Below are 13,310 nucleotides of genomic sequence, written 5' to 3' on the forward strand. Positions count from 1 at the left end.
TTACACCACTGTAAAGTCTTACGGTTGACCTATGGTGCACCTGTAGAAGGTCAGGATGCTCTCTATGGTGCACCTGTAGAAGGTCAGGATCCTCTCTATGGTGCACCTGTAGAAGGTCAGGATCCTCTCTATGGTGCACCTGTAGAAGGTCAGGATGCTCTCTATGGAGCACCTGTAGAAGGTCAGGATGCTCTCTATGGTGCACCTGTAGAAGGTCAGGATCCTCTCTATGGTGCACATGTAGAAGGTCAGGATCCTCTCTATGGTGCACCTGTAGAAGGTCAGGATCCTCTCTATGGTGCACCTGTAGAAGGTCAGGATCCTCTCTATGGTGCACCTGTAGAAGGTCAGGATGCTCTCTATGGAGCACCTGTAGAAGGTCAGGATCCTCTCTATGGTGCACATGTAGAAGGTCAGGATCCTCTCTATGGTGCACCTGTAGAAGGTCAGGATCCTCTCTATGGTGCACCTGTAGAAGGTCAGGATCCTCTCTATGGTGCACCTGTAGAAGGTCAGGATCCTCTCTATGGTGCACCTGTAGAAGGTCAGGATCCTCTCTATGGAGCACCTGTAGAAGGTCAGGATGCTCTCTATGGTGCACTTGTAGAAGGTCAGGATCCTCTCTATGGAGCACCTGTAGAAGGTCAGGATCCTCTCTATGGAGCACCTGTAGAAGGTCAGGATCCTCTCTATGGAGCACCTGTAGAAGGTCAGGATCCTCTCTATGGTGCACCAACACATCCTCACTCCCAGATCGGCCTATGTTGACGTTATGTCAAGTCCCCTGTCGGCTTTTTCCAACGCAAGGGGGGGGGGCCTTAGCGTCCATTTTCAACGCAAGGGGGGGGGCCTTAGCGTTCATTTTCAACGCAAGGGGGGGGCCCTTAGCGTCCATTTTCAGCTTTCCGGGATGTCCATATGCTTCTATGGACGCTCATGGAAGCACGGCATTCGTTTGTGTCGGCTGCCCTTAAAGGCAATGTGAGCGTCCATTCTCATTGGATAACGGAGAATTGTACACCCGGAAGTAAGTATTCCCCTTACTGTCGATTGATTTTACAGTGATATCTGCACTACTCATCGACTAAAAAACACCAGATTATCCTTGTTAATTACACAACATTGATTGGTTTAAATTGTGTGCAATGCTTTTGTATTTTTCCCCTTCGATTCGGAGAAACAAATGTTTTTTCGGAGTAAAGGATGGCAGAAGACACTACACTACCCAGAATCCCCACCTATCGTTTGGACTACACCATGAGTTATCCAATGAGAATGGACGCTCACATTGCCTTTAAGGGCAGCCGACACAAACGAGTGCCGTGCTTCCATGAGCGTCCATAGAAGCATATGGACATCCCGGAAAGCTGAAAATGGACGCTAAGGGCCCCCCCCCTTGCGTTGAAAATGGACGCTAAGGCCCCCCCCCTTGCGTTGGAAAAAGCCGACAGGGGACTTGACATAACGTCAACATAGGCCGACCTGGGAGTGAGGATGTGTTGGGTGCACCTGTAGAAGGTCAGGATGCTCTCTATGGAGCACCTGTAGAAGGTCAGGATCCTCTCTATGGAGCACCTGTAGAAGTTGCAGAGTATCCTGGAGTCCATGTTGAACCTCCTCAGCCTGCGGAGGAAGAAGTCGACCTCTTTTGGTGATGGTGTTTGTGTGATGATTCCATGTCAGGTCCTCAGTGATGAGGACACCAGGGTCGGCGTCATGGGGGGTTATTCGCGGGCCATGCCCCCCCAAATGAGTCACTGTGCCCCCCCCAACGCAGGGTGGGCAAGCCTTGCCACTTTGCCGTTTATTCTTTTTTTAATCATATCAGTGAAAACGTTTCCACTAAAGGTTTTTTGTGTGAAATACATCAGAAATAAAGAATACAAATATAAAACACAGCCTGAGGTGTGCTCACTGCTGCTCTCTGATTGGTGTGTTGCTTGACCAATGACCCCCGACCATTGTTTTGTTATCATTACGTGGCTGTGTGTTTAGATGAAAGCCCGGTGGCGATCTGTTCATCTGTTACACTGATTATACAGTAAAGCCATCGAAAATAATATGATATACAGTACAGTACAAGTCAGTGACGTGCGGTGAGGTTCATGGCTGGTGAGGAACTGACTCTTTCAGTCAGATTTACAAATATTATATTTTGACCTTAATCGAAATATTCGGTTATTTTCAAAAGCTTTTTTAGTCTGATGCTTCAATTCATTTTAAACAGACCGTTCAACAAAAGGATACCCAACATCTAAATATTGGATTGTTCTTTCTTAGTAAGATTCCATGTTCATTACAATGGTGGTCTTACCTTGACTTGAAGATGAAGTCCATGCTCTCCTTCTGGACAACAATCTCTATTACTTTTTTGTAAAAGTCCTCCTTATCTTCCTCTAGTTTCAAAAGTCTAGTTTGTTGTTTGCGTTCCGTCTCTGCGTAGAATAACAGTAGCAACAAGAACCTGTGGGCTCACTTGCGCCCCCTTCAGTGCGGCAGAGGTTATGGCTGCCTCCCCTGGTGCTTTTTTCATTGCCGTTGTATGATGAGACCAGCGAGCCTAAATATCATATATACGTGAAATAAGTTATTTAGAGACTATGGATGGTGAGGATAAATGTAATAAAGGGATCTACAAACATTACATTGGTGACATACAGTGAGATGGTGCAGGCATGCGCTTAGGGTCCGCTTTCCAGCCAGTTTCTGTGAGGTGACGCATGCTGAGGTGAGGCAGAGCTCATCTGTGCCTCACCTCACCCACAGTAACTGGCTTGAGCGTGCTCACAAAATAAGTGCCTGCGCTACATTAGTGCCCGCGCTCCAGCCAGTTAGTGGGCTTACGTGAGGCAAAGCTCGTCCCTGCCTCACTTCTCATCGCTACCCGTAGTTGTAGCGGAGCTCGGCAAATTTGCTGATTTTGACTATAAGAAGCGATTGGAATCAAACAGAAATCACACTTACAACACAGATCAGTGGAGACATGTTATTATTATTTAGTTTTTCTTTAGTTGTTTTTCCGTTACATTGGAGTATGACAGGTGAGGCTCTGCCTCCCCTGCCTCCCCTGACTGCACGTCGCTGGTACAAGTAGCCTACTTCTTGGTCTCTGTGTTTCATTCAAGCTCGGCTCTGTGTGTGTGTGGCACGATCGCATTTTGTGAATGCGCGAGCAGTAACGTGGAATGTTGTTGTTAGCATCTGGTTAGCTAGCTATGCTAACGGATATAAAGAGCTGTTTCTACACCAAGGTGGAGGAGAGTCCTCTCCTGTCAGACTGAGAGGATCGTATAACCTCAGCTCAGTGTGGTAAGGACTCTCTCAGTGTTTAGATAGTTAACTTTAGTGTAAGTTATCTCAGTGGGTCTCAAACGGTTTGGTCACCATTTATGTAAACAAGTATTTGCGAGGAATACCTTTATATGATCATTATAGTTATTAAAAAATAAGAGAATAAATGAAAAACGGGTATGAAATACTATAGGACAGTAACACAAGAATACAGTTTAAAGGGGAGTGATTAGTAAAATATCCATAAAGAAAAAGTAAATCTGTTTACAGTTATGTTTCACTTGGGTGTTGAGAGATCCATAGATCTCTTCACTTTGCTCTCAAAGTGCACCAGATTGATGCATTTAACTTCAATATTTAAAAAAAAATCTTCCCGGGGGAGCAGGCCCCCAGACCCTCCTAGAGGAGGTTAGGTCCACCCCCACCTAAAACATGTTCACATGGATAGGATACTAAATACATTTGCACACTTTTTATATGGTGGCCTATGTCCATATGTTTCTGTTTTGGTGGTTGTGCCACAACCCTGCATGTATGCACAGGTCATAGGTGCGCTATACAATAGCACTACACCCCTGCAATGTGTGTGAAAGACAATAGACTTTACAGCATGTTTTGAAATTGAAGTTGCGTTGGTGTTTGTGTGTTGGTTGTTGACGGCAGTGTGTGCCCCCCCTTGGTAAATGATTGCCCCCCCATTCAATTTGTTCTAGAGCCGACCCTGGAGGACACCGAGGAACCTGAAGCTGCTGACCCTCTCCACCGTAGTCCCATTGATGGCGATGGGACTACGGTATCAATGGTGATCGGTGAAGAGTATTATAAATACATTTTCATTGCCTTGCCTTACATTCATCCAACACAACAATACTTTTAGTGTATTCCCAAGATGTAGTCACCTACGAGGAATGAGCTTGGCTTCACTAATGAGTTGTTTGCTCTTGCTATATTTTATACAAGTCATGAGATCCTTTATGTAATTTGAGCCTCCAATATTAACAATATAGTATCTTGAGGCTGTAATAGGAGCCTACTTTTGGCATGCTTATTACAAATGATGGCCTAGAAATGGGATAAAATAATGGGATGGGAATGGGATATATAATGTGATACTACTTTCATATTGTGAGGAAGCAAAACCGGATGTATTTGTATAAAGGTAGAGTACCACTAATAGCATCCCCACTAGAGGACAGACATTTGGAAGTTATTATTTCTGGCTACTTAATATTAATTTATACTAATATTAATGCCCTGAAAAGACGTACAGTGTCAGATTCTGGCTTCAGCCAGCATTCTCCTCAGTGGAACATGCACACTTCTGATGTGTGGGCTGACAAAACCATGTGGCTTCTAGCTTCTGTTCACAACTCTATTTCATTTCAAAAATATAATCTGTTATTGAAATAATTAATCTGAAATGAGACTTCTTTATTGTGTGTTTTAACTGTGGTTTTAAAAAGTCTTCTGGTTGTTCATGTACTGTTAATCATCTTCTGTTTATTTTGTGCATTTATTTTGTCTTAAGCCATGTACAAAATGTACAGTTTTGATACATTTGAATGCTGACAGGAAGTTACAAGACATGAATTTGAAATAATAAATAAATGGAACAATCACAAAGAGCATCTACTTATGCACTTATCTTGAAATGAGCCATTGCAACATCAGACTGATTTGTTTAGAGTGGGTCACATTTATTATTTTGAAGAGCCATTGTTAATTGTTTCATATTTGAAATACCAAATACCATCAATACTGCTTTGATGCAGGATAAATAGCATCAAAGTTAAAAGCAAAGTTGAATTTGATGAAAATTGTGCCTTAACCATGAGTCCATGCGCAAAGCAAGGTGACTAACAGAATGTTAGTCCATTTATAGATTTTAACCACAACACACGTAAATCAACATTTCTGCTAATGTTACGGTGTTAGCCGTCTAACTCATTTTCAACCTTTGGCAAATGGTTAAGTTTATAGTGTAAGATCAGAGATGTCTGTATGACATTTGGTCATGAATGAATTTACTCAGGTGAAAGCCTTTGACAAATGTTCCCTCTGATTCTGGAGTACATCGTCTGTGATGCCGCTGCTTCACAGACTCCACAGGAAGCTCCATCCTGTTTGATCTGATGATCTGCACCATGGCACTGCCTAGCCTCTCCAGATACCTTGATTCTTGGCATTGATGATTTTAGTCTGAAAGAACTTTTTGTCTGATGTGGACTGAATATTTAATTGAATAGAAGGTTTGCACACCACTGAAGATTGTAGGCGGTCACCTGAGCTAATGCAGCAGCAAAAACTGATGAGAGTCTATCCAACAATTAATCAATGTTGTCTGTGGAAACTATAGGTTGCTATAGTGCATAACCAGGGGCGGACTGGGACTACAAATCAGCCCGGGACTCTCGACCGGCCCACTTCAGTACCGCCGGCCCACCGCGGTACCGCAAGTTAATACCGCTAATAAATTGTCGACGGAGGGGGGGGGGGGTAGACAATTTACTAGCGGTAGACATTAAGGGTAAATAATGTCTACCTCCGGGCCGGTGGACTTGTATTATCACTGGCCCCACCATTGTAACCACTGGCGCGGAGCATTCGTCCAAAAAAAAATCCACTAATAATGAAGAAATTTAACACATTTGTTGCAATAGTAATTTATGCACTAACTACATTACTACTTGTACTACAACATTTTAATCAGCAGTTCTTCCTCATTTTCCTCAATTGTTCATATTTGGTTTATTAAAATAATGATATTGTGGTCATTGTTAAAAAATGTCTGCTATTATTATGAGTAGCCTATTATTATTTGTATAATGCACTTTCTGCCTTCCTGTCATTAGGAGTTAGAAATGTAATGGCTATGTAATAGATTAGATTAGAACCTTCATTATCCTAAACTGCTGGGACATTTCGCCAATACCTTTATATTGTCTATACTCTTCACTTACTTGTCAATATAGGTCGGCATTGATGTACAGAGCCGACAGAAGGCCTTGTTTATTTTTGGCATCACACTGAGAGGTGCAGTGACGCGTCCTAAAACCAGGAAGTAAGCTGCTGGTTCCCTCGACAAGGGTTTTGGAAAATAGCTGGAAATAAGGTCTGTGGAAAATAAACCTGTTTGATAAATGCACGTTTTGTTCAGCCGGATAATCTCCACATGTCTACCCTACTTTTATAATTTTCTAATCATAAATCTAATCGATAGATTATAAAAGGGTTTTAGGACGCGTCACTGCAGCCAACTCCATTGATCAAGCTGGCTGAAACTTTCTCTCCCTCTTCTTCTCATACTCCCTGTCACTCTCCTTTAACTCCTCCGGTGACTTTCTTTTATTTGAAGATAGTTTTTTGCACGGCGCTTGGCCGGTTACCGCTGGTATTAAAAATATTTGGCGAATGGTTAGGTGGCGCGATAGTCTATAGTGAAGGAGCGCGCTCCCGCTCACGGGAGCCTGCTCCTGCTGCGCTCCGCAGCAAACAGCTGTTTGCTTTTCACCCAACAATGACAACCGACTCACGGAACGCTATGTTGTAGCGTTGATAAACGAAACAATTTAACTAAATTGCTAGTCAAAATACCAATACCACAGGACCATTTTTTTTAAAGTAATATTTTTAGTGGCCCGAGCGGGCAAGTGGAAAGTACGTTATGCTGGCCCGGGGTGTCTAAATAGTGCTTCCGGGCCAGCGGGCTATTTAATGTCGAGCCCTGCCGGTTACCGGCCGGCCCACATCGTCCGACCGGCCCACTTCAGTACCGGCCCATCGGGATTCGTCCCGAACGTCCCGATGGCCAGTCCGCCCCTGTGCATAACATATTAGCTTTTCTACATTCCCAGATGGTATGTGAAAAAGTGCTTAATTAAATTACATTTTAGCAACCAGATCATGTTAAGTGCACTGAAGTTACCGATTTCCTAAAAGTCATGTTTTCTAGAAACCACATTCTGTAATCAGATCCGGGGGTTAGAGAAACCTGATATCACCAACAAAAGAAAACTGTCTTTGCAATATCAACATGCAACCATATTTGTATTTGGCATTTTGAAAATGTAAGTAAAAGTGTTAACCGAAAAGAAGGCTCGGCCGGAGCCTGCTGCAGAGAGGTGGAGACAGCCAGCATTAGATGGGAGAGGGAGTTCCCGATACGACCCATGCGTGCCGCTGCGTCGTAGGCCCGACAGAGCAGCGGCCGTCTATGACCCTGCTCTGAGGCCGAGGGCACCTGACCTCAGGCCTTAGAGCCTCGTCAGGAGCCAGAATCAGGGAGGCGATGGCAGGCTCAATGGGTGGCAATGCCACCCAGCCCCACCCTCGTCAGATCCTGTGAATTAATTGTGTATTAAAAGTATCTCAATCAAAGTCCAATATGAACACAAAGCAATCTCTAGAAAGCCATTTCATATGTTTGTGTCACTGCACATTGACTATTTGTTACTCTGTTCTGTCTGTTTGTGTGTCTCTCTGTCGGTCCTGTAACTGACCAACACACACATACACACACACACAGACCAACACACAAAAAGTCAGCGTGCAGCAATGTGTTCAAATAAATATGTTTATTTCATTTAAATATCACTTGTTATCACTCAAAAACTTGTTAAAATATCTATCACAATTTGAAAAGCTGATGAGCTGATATTAGTCAAAATGACAGTTATATTATTGTATTGTTCAACCAACAGTCCAACACCTAATGATATTCACGTATGTACCACAAAGGTACACACACATTTACATTAATGAAGCTGGGACCAGAGAGTGTTGAAAAAGAAGAAATGATTAGTTGATGAAAAAAACAGTTGCATATTAGAATGCCAGCAATTAAAGGTCCCATGTCATGCTTTTCCGGTTAGTACCCGTCCCCTTGTGTGTTATGAAGGTTTTTCTGCATGTAAACGGTCTGCAGAGTCAAAAACCCTCAAAGTACACCCAGGCCGTGTCTCAATTCAGGGGTTGCATCCTTCGAAGGGTGCATTCGTAGACCGCTTACGTCACTTCCGCCAAAAGAAGGCTGTCCCAATTTTAAAAAAAGACGAGACTCCTCCGAATGCGGCCCACGAATGCATCCTACTTTTCCCCAATTTGAAGGATACATCTGATGTACACTCCGCGGACTACCATATCCCAGGGTGCAATGCGCGCAGGGAAGAGGGAGTTTTTTTCAAATGAAATGGCTTCCGGTCTCCCCAGCAGAGTGGATTTAAAAGCAGCAGCGAGCGGAGGAATCACTAATAAATGTGAGTATTGGGTTTTAACTTACTTTAAATTAACTAACGTCACACACGTCAAACCCAAGGGGCACTAAAACGTACATTTTCGTTAAATAATGCGGATAAATATGTGACGCTAACTAGCTAGCTGATCGTACTGCACTGTTGTTTACACTTTTTTTTAATTCAATTCAGAAGTTTATTAAAGTCATACAGAGATCTTGGCTCTGTTATAGATAAGTTATACTTCATATTACATAAACAGACCAAAGTGAAAACATTTAGACCGGTATAGCCGGTGGGATTTATAAAATGCTACCCTGACGTCTGCTGTTAGCTTTATTTATTTCTCTGACATGTTCCTATGTTTTATTGTTTATTAAACTTTGGGACACAATTGCACCCTTTTTATTCAGGTCATGCTGCTTTGAGGTAGGGCTAAAAGAAAAGCCTATGTTCAATATTTCCACCAGTTTTGATCATCTTTTATTTAGGTTAAAGTGTATTTAATTGATCCTGATCCCATAATAATAAGACAATCACAAATAGACAGCAGCCTTTTGCTTGATATTAGTTTGTGCTGTCAAAGGGATGCACGTGTGACTGTCACTTCATCTCTTTAGTTTTTTAAAAACCAGAACAGTACATCATTTTAAATGATCCTTTAGGGATTGTTAGTCTGAAATGCTTAGAGTTACATTTTGCAATAATACTTTTGCAACCCTGTGTTTAATAATCTTGTTTTTCTCTGTAATTAGGACAATTCTGGAGAAATGGATCTGCTGGAGAAGGAGCCCTAATCTGAAAAGTGCACAGCGGATCATTAGGACAGAGCTGCATCCACCTGGACCCCCCGAGGTGCTGGAGAAGGACCCCTAACCCCAGAGGATCATCAGGACAGAGCTGCATCCACCTGGACCCCCCGAGGTGCTGGAGAAGGACCCCTAACCCCAGAGGATCATCAGGACAGAGCTGCCATCCACCTGGACCCCCCGAGGTGCTGGAGAAAGCAAAACGGCGATCAGGAACATCCTCCACCCAGACCTCTGCTTACTGCCGTCCTACAGACTTGTGTCTTACTTCCAGAATTTGATTTTGTATGTGTCCTTTCTTTTAATAGATATCTAACGATTATAGCTTGAGTCTGTCTGATTCCCCAAACAGCTGCTTCTATATTCTTGCTGCACATATAATACAAATAAACAACTCCATAAAACACACTTTTGCTGATATTTGTGTTACTGCTGGTGATGTTAAATAACATGATTGATTTCCTCTGTCTCAATGATGAAAGTTATAATAATAGAAGACATGAAGCTGCAGAGAGAGGATGGATATATTCTTACCTCTACATTGTGATAAGATGAAAATACAATATTAAATTGTAATTGTTAAACACATTGTTTATTTCATTTACTGAGGTTTTAACCATTATTTACAACATGTGTACATAAGCAGTGGAATAATAGGGTATCTCTAGGTCATTAAACTGTCTTCAATTTAATTTTATTAATACAAAAAAAAGGTCATAGAAAATGTTTAAATGTGTATTTCAGCACGGTGCTGCTGACCTGGGGTCAGTGGGACATCATCTGGGCAGGGTTAGGGGAAGAAGGAGAATATAAACTGTTATAATCACAGCTATTAAGATTAGAACACTAATATTGTTAACAATCAATCTATATAACACGCTTTTGTTCCTTTAAAAAACATATTGTTTTATTAGTACAGAAAAATTAAGACTTATTTTAAATATGAAATAATATGATTAAATTACATCAGCTATATATAATGTATTTGTTAACTTACTAATGTAACATTACTGGGGGCTAAAGGAACAGCTTCATCTTATTTACCTGGCCATGGTCCTCTTTAATTCATCGCCGACGGTGATCTCCAAAAAATGTAAAATGTAAAAGTAAAGATTCTGGATCCTTTTCAGCTGAGTTAGCTTGTAAGCTAATTTGCTAGCAGGCTGCTGGAGCAGCGCAACCGAACAGCGCGTATCGCGTGACGTAAATACGAAGCGCTCCATAGGCTAGACTGTCTCATTTTGCAGGCCGCTCGGTCCAGCCTACCTGGTCTACGTGGGCTGGGTCCTCCGTGGACCGCGTAGGCTGCGCACTCCGAAGGGTGCAGCCCCTGAATTGAGACACGGCACTAGATGACTTATACCAACCATGTCATGAAGAATCCAAGCACTTACTCACCTAGCTGGAAGCAGCGGAGCATGGCAACAGGACCACACCCAGAGGGTGAGGAGTGGCGACATTGACCCGGTAGAACCTGGAGAATGTGCCAGAAGACGCCCACGACGCCGCAGCGCAGATGGTCTCCAGGGGCACCCTCTTAGGGCAGCCTACGATGTTGAGATGCTTCTTGTAGAGTGGCATCTCACCCCTAATGGCGGGGGGCGGCCACTGGCCCCATAGGCATGTGTGATGGTATCAACCACCCAGTGGGACAGCCGCTGTTTAAAGAGAGCACGACCCTTCCTAGTGCCGCCATGGCAAACGAAGCACAGCACTAGGGGCAGGTCCCAAGCCGGAGCCCTTGGGGTGCTAGGGGGACGCTGCCGTAGAGCCCTCTCAGAAAGAGGGACACCAACCTGTGGCGCAGTCAACTCCAACATGTCGGGCAGAGATAGCAGCCTTATACACCTTCAAAGTGGAGTGAGAACCTCCACTATCCAGAAGGGACTGCAGGAACTCTAAAATGGTGGCCACGGAGCAATGCCCCGGATTCTCAGCCTTACTCAAACACCAGTGGGAGAAGAGCTTCCTTGCACTCATACTGTGCTGGAGTGGATGGTGCTCTGGCATTCAGGATAGTTTCCCTGACAGATGCCGTGAGTTGAAGGCGGTGAGGGTCGGGATGCCAAATCTGACCCTTGAGCTGTGACAGAAGGTCCTTCCTCTCAGGGAGACGCCATGGTGGGCTGCAGCAGCGTCTGAAGTATCAGAGGCAGTGGCGGGAAGGCATACAGGAGAATGTCCGGCCAGTCGTACGCCAGAGCGTCCTGACCCATCGGGCTGGTCACCTCAGTCCAGGAGAACCAGAGGGGGCAGTGCCTCGACTCTTCCGAGGCAAAGAGGTCAACCTCGGCCCTGCCGAAAAGGCTCCAAATTGTCTCCACCACCTCTGGGTGAAGCCTCCACTCCCCCGATGGAGGCTTGTGCCGTGAGAGGAAATCTGCGACCTGATTCAGGTCTCCTGGCAGAAAGACTGCCCGCAGACTGGCGAGGCGTGGGAGCGCCCATGGCAAGAGGCTCTGTGAAACCCGGAGCAGCTGTGCGGACCTGGTGCCCCCCTGGTGGTTAATTTGGGCAACTGCGGACATGTTGTCCGTCCGAACGAAACACAAACCTGCCAGTCATCCAGATATGGCAGGACCTACACGCCCTGTGCCTGCAGGGGAGCGCCCTTGGAGAGAGCACCCAGAACTGATAATGTCGGCCCTGAAAGGCGAACCTCGAGAACTTCTGGTGATGGGATGCAATTAGCACGTGGAAGTAGGCGTCCCTCAAGTCCACGGTTGCGAACCACTCCCCCTGTGCGACAACACGAAGGGTGTCTGCTGTGGTTAGCATATGGAAACAGCTCGACTGGCACGCTACGGAGGACTCTCCCACATATCTCCGTTAGTGGCGACTGGGCCAGCCAAACCTGGCGACGAGTTTGTACCAGAAAGGACATAACTCGTCCCAATTCCCTAGCCATTAGGGCAAAGGCCTGCAGTGATGCATCACTGAGGCCCAGCAAAGAAGGCTCGGCCGGAGCCTGCTGCAGAGAGGTGGAGATACGACCCATGCGTGCCGCTGCGTCGTAGGCACTACAGAGCAGCCCGTCTGTGACCCTGCACTGAGGCAGGGGGCACCTGACCTCAGGCCTTAGAGCCTCGTCAGGAGCCAGAATCAGGGAGACGATGGCAGGCTCAATGGGTGGCATGCCATCCAGCCCCACCCTCGACGGATCCTTCATGGCAGCCAAGGTCCGGGCATCAGAGCCAGCGTGGCAGAGGGCCCTGGTGTCCCTCCAGCATGCATGGAGCTCCCTCAGGTACTCCTCTGAAGGAGGAACGGTGAGGGGGGCAGGGCTACGCCTGAAGAAGGCGCTAGCATGAGCCAAGTTGGCCTGCGGAACCGGAATCTGCAAGTGCGCCAGGGCTATACGAATAATGGCCGCTATGGAGTCGTCCTCCACGCCCTGCAGAGAACCCTGAGCAGAGGAGAGGGAAGCCTCCTTGAGCGGGACCTCGTCCTCCATCTCTTAATTGAAGAGGTTAGTCGAAGCCGCTAGCGACAAGGCATCCTCATACATAGGTGCGGCAACCGAAGGAGGGGCAGGCGCATATCCTATATAGCATACATAGCCCCTACATACATACATAGCCCCTACATACATACATACATACATACATACATACATACATAGCCCCTATACCGGGCCCAAGCTGAAGGGCCAAGAGGAGCGACTTCATTATGTCCATGTCGGCAGCTAGCTGATCCACTTTAGAGGACAGCCTGCTTCTAGTCCTCTTATTGGGGGGTGCACCCATAGCCATCGCTCCCTCAAGTCGCCGGGAACGGCCGAACTGATCTGGAGGAGGATGTGACAAGGAGAGGTGTCCGTTGGCTGCTGCCAGACGTTCCACCTCAGTGATTCTAGCCACTCTGAGTGCCCGGGGCATGCAGCTACAGTTCATGCATGCACTTACCGTGAGAGCCTCCCTTAGATGCTCGAGGCCGAGGCAAGAGGGGCAGCGGTCATGGCCGTCCTCGGGCTCAAGAG

The 13,310-nt window shown here is 45.6% G+C and overlaps 1 protein-coding gene and 1 long non-coding RNA gene across 3 annotated transcripts in view; one reads left to right on the forward strand and one right to left on the reverse strand.

Annotated features, from left to right (window-relative positions):
• opcml (opioid binding protein/cell adhesion molecule-like) overlaps window positions 1-13,310 on the reverse strand; it is a 549,099-nt gene that overhangs the window by 113,112 nt on the left and 422,677 nt on the right. The window lies entirely within an intron of this gene.
• Window positions 8,373-9,739, forward strand: LOC117547319. Its single transcript, XR_004569161.1, has 2 exons — window positions 8,373-8,546; window positions 9,278-9,739. It is a non-coding gene; the product is annotated as an uncharacterized LOC117547319 (long non-coding RNA).

Source organism: Gymnodraco acuticeps, unplaced genomic scaffold (assembly GCF_902827175.1).
Source record: "Gymnodraco acuticeps unplaced genomic scaffold, fGymAcu1.1, whole genome shotgun sequence".
In the NCBI taxonomy this organism is placed as follows: Eukaryota; Metazoa; Chordata; class Actinopteri; order Perciformes; family Bathydraconidae; genus Gymnodraco; species Gymnodraco acuticeps.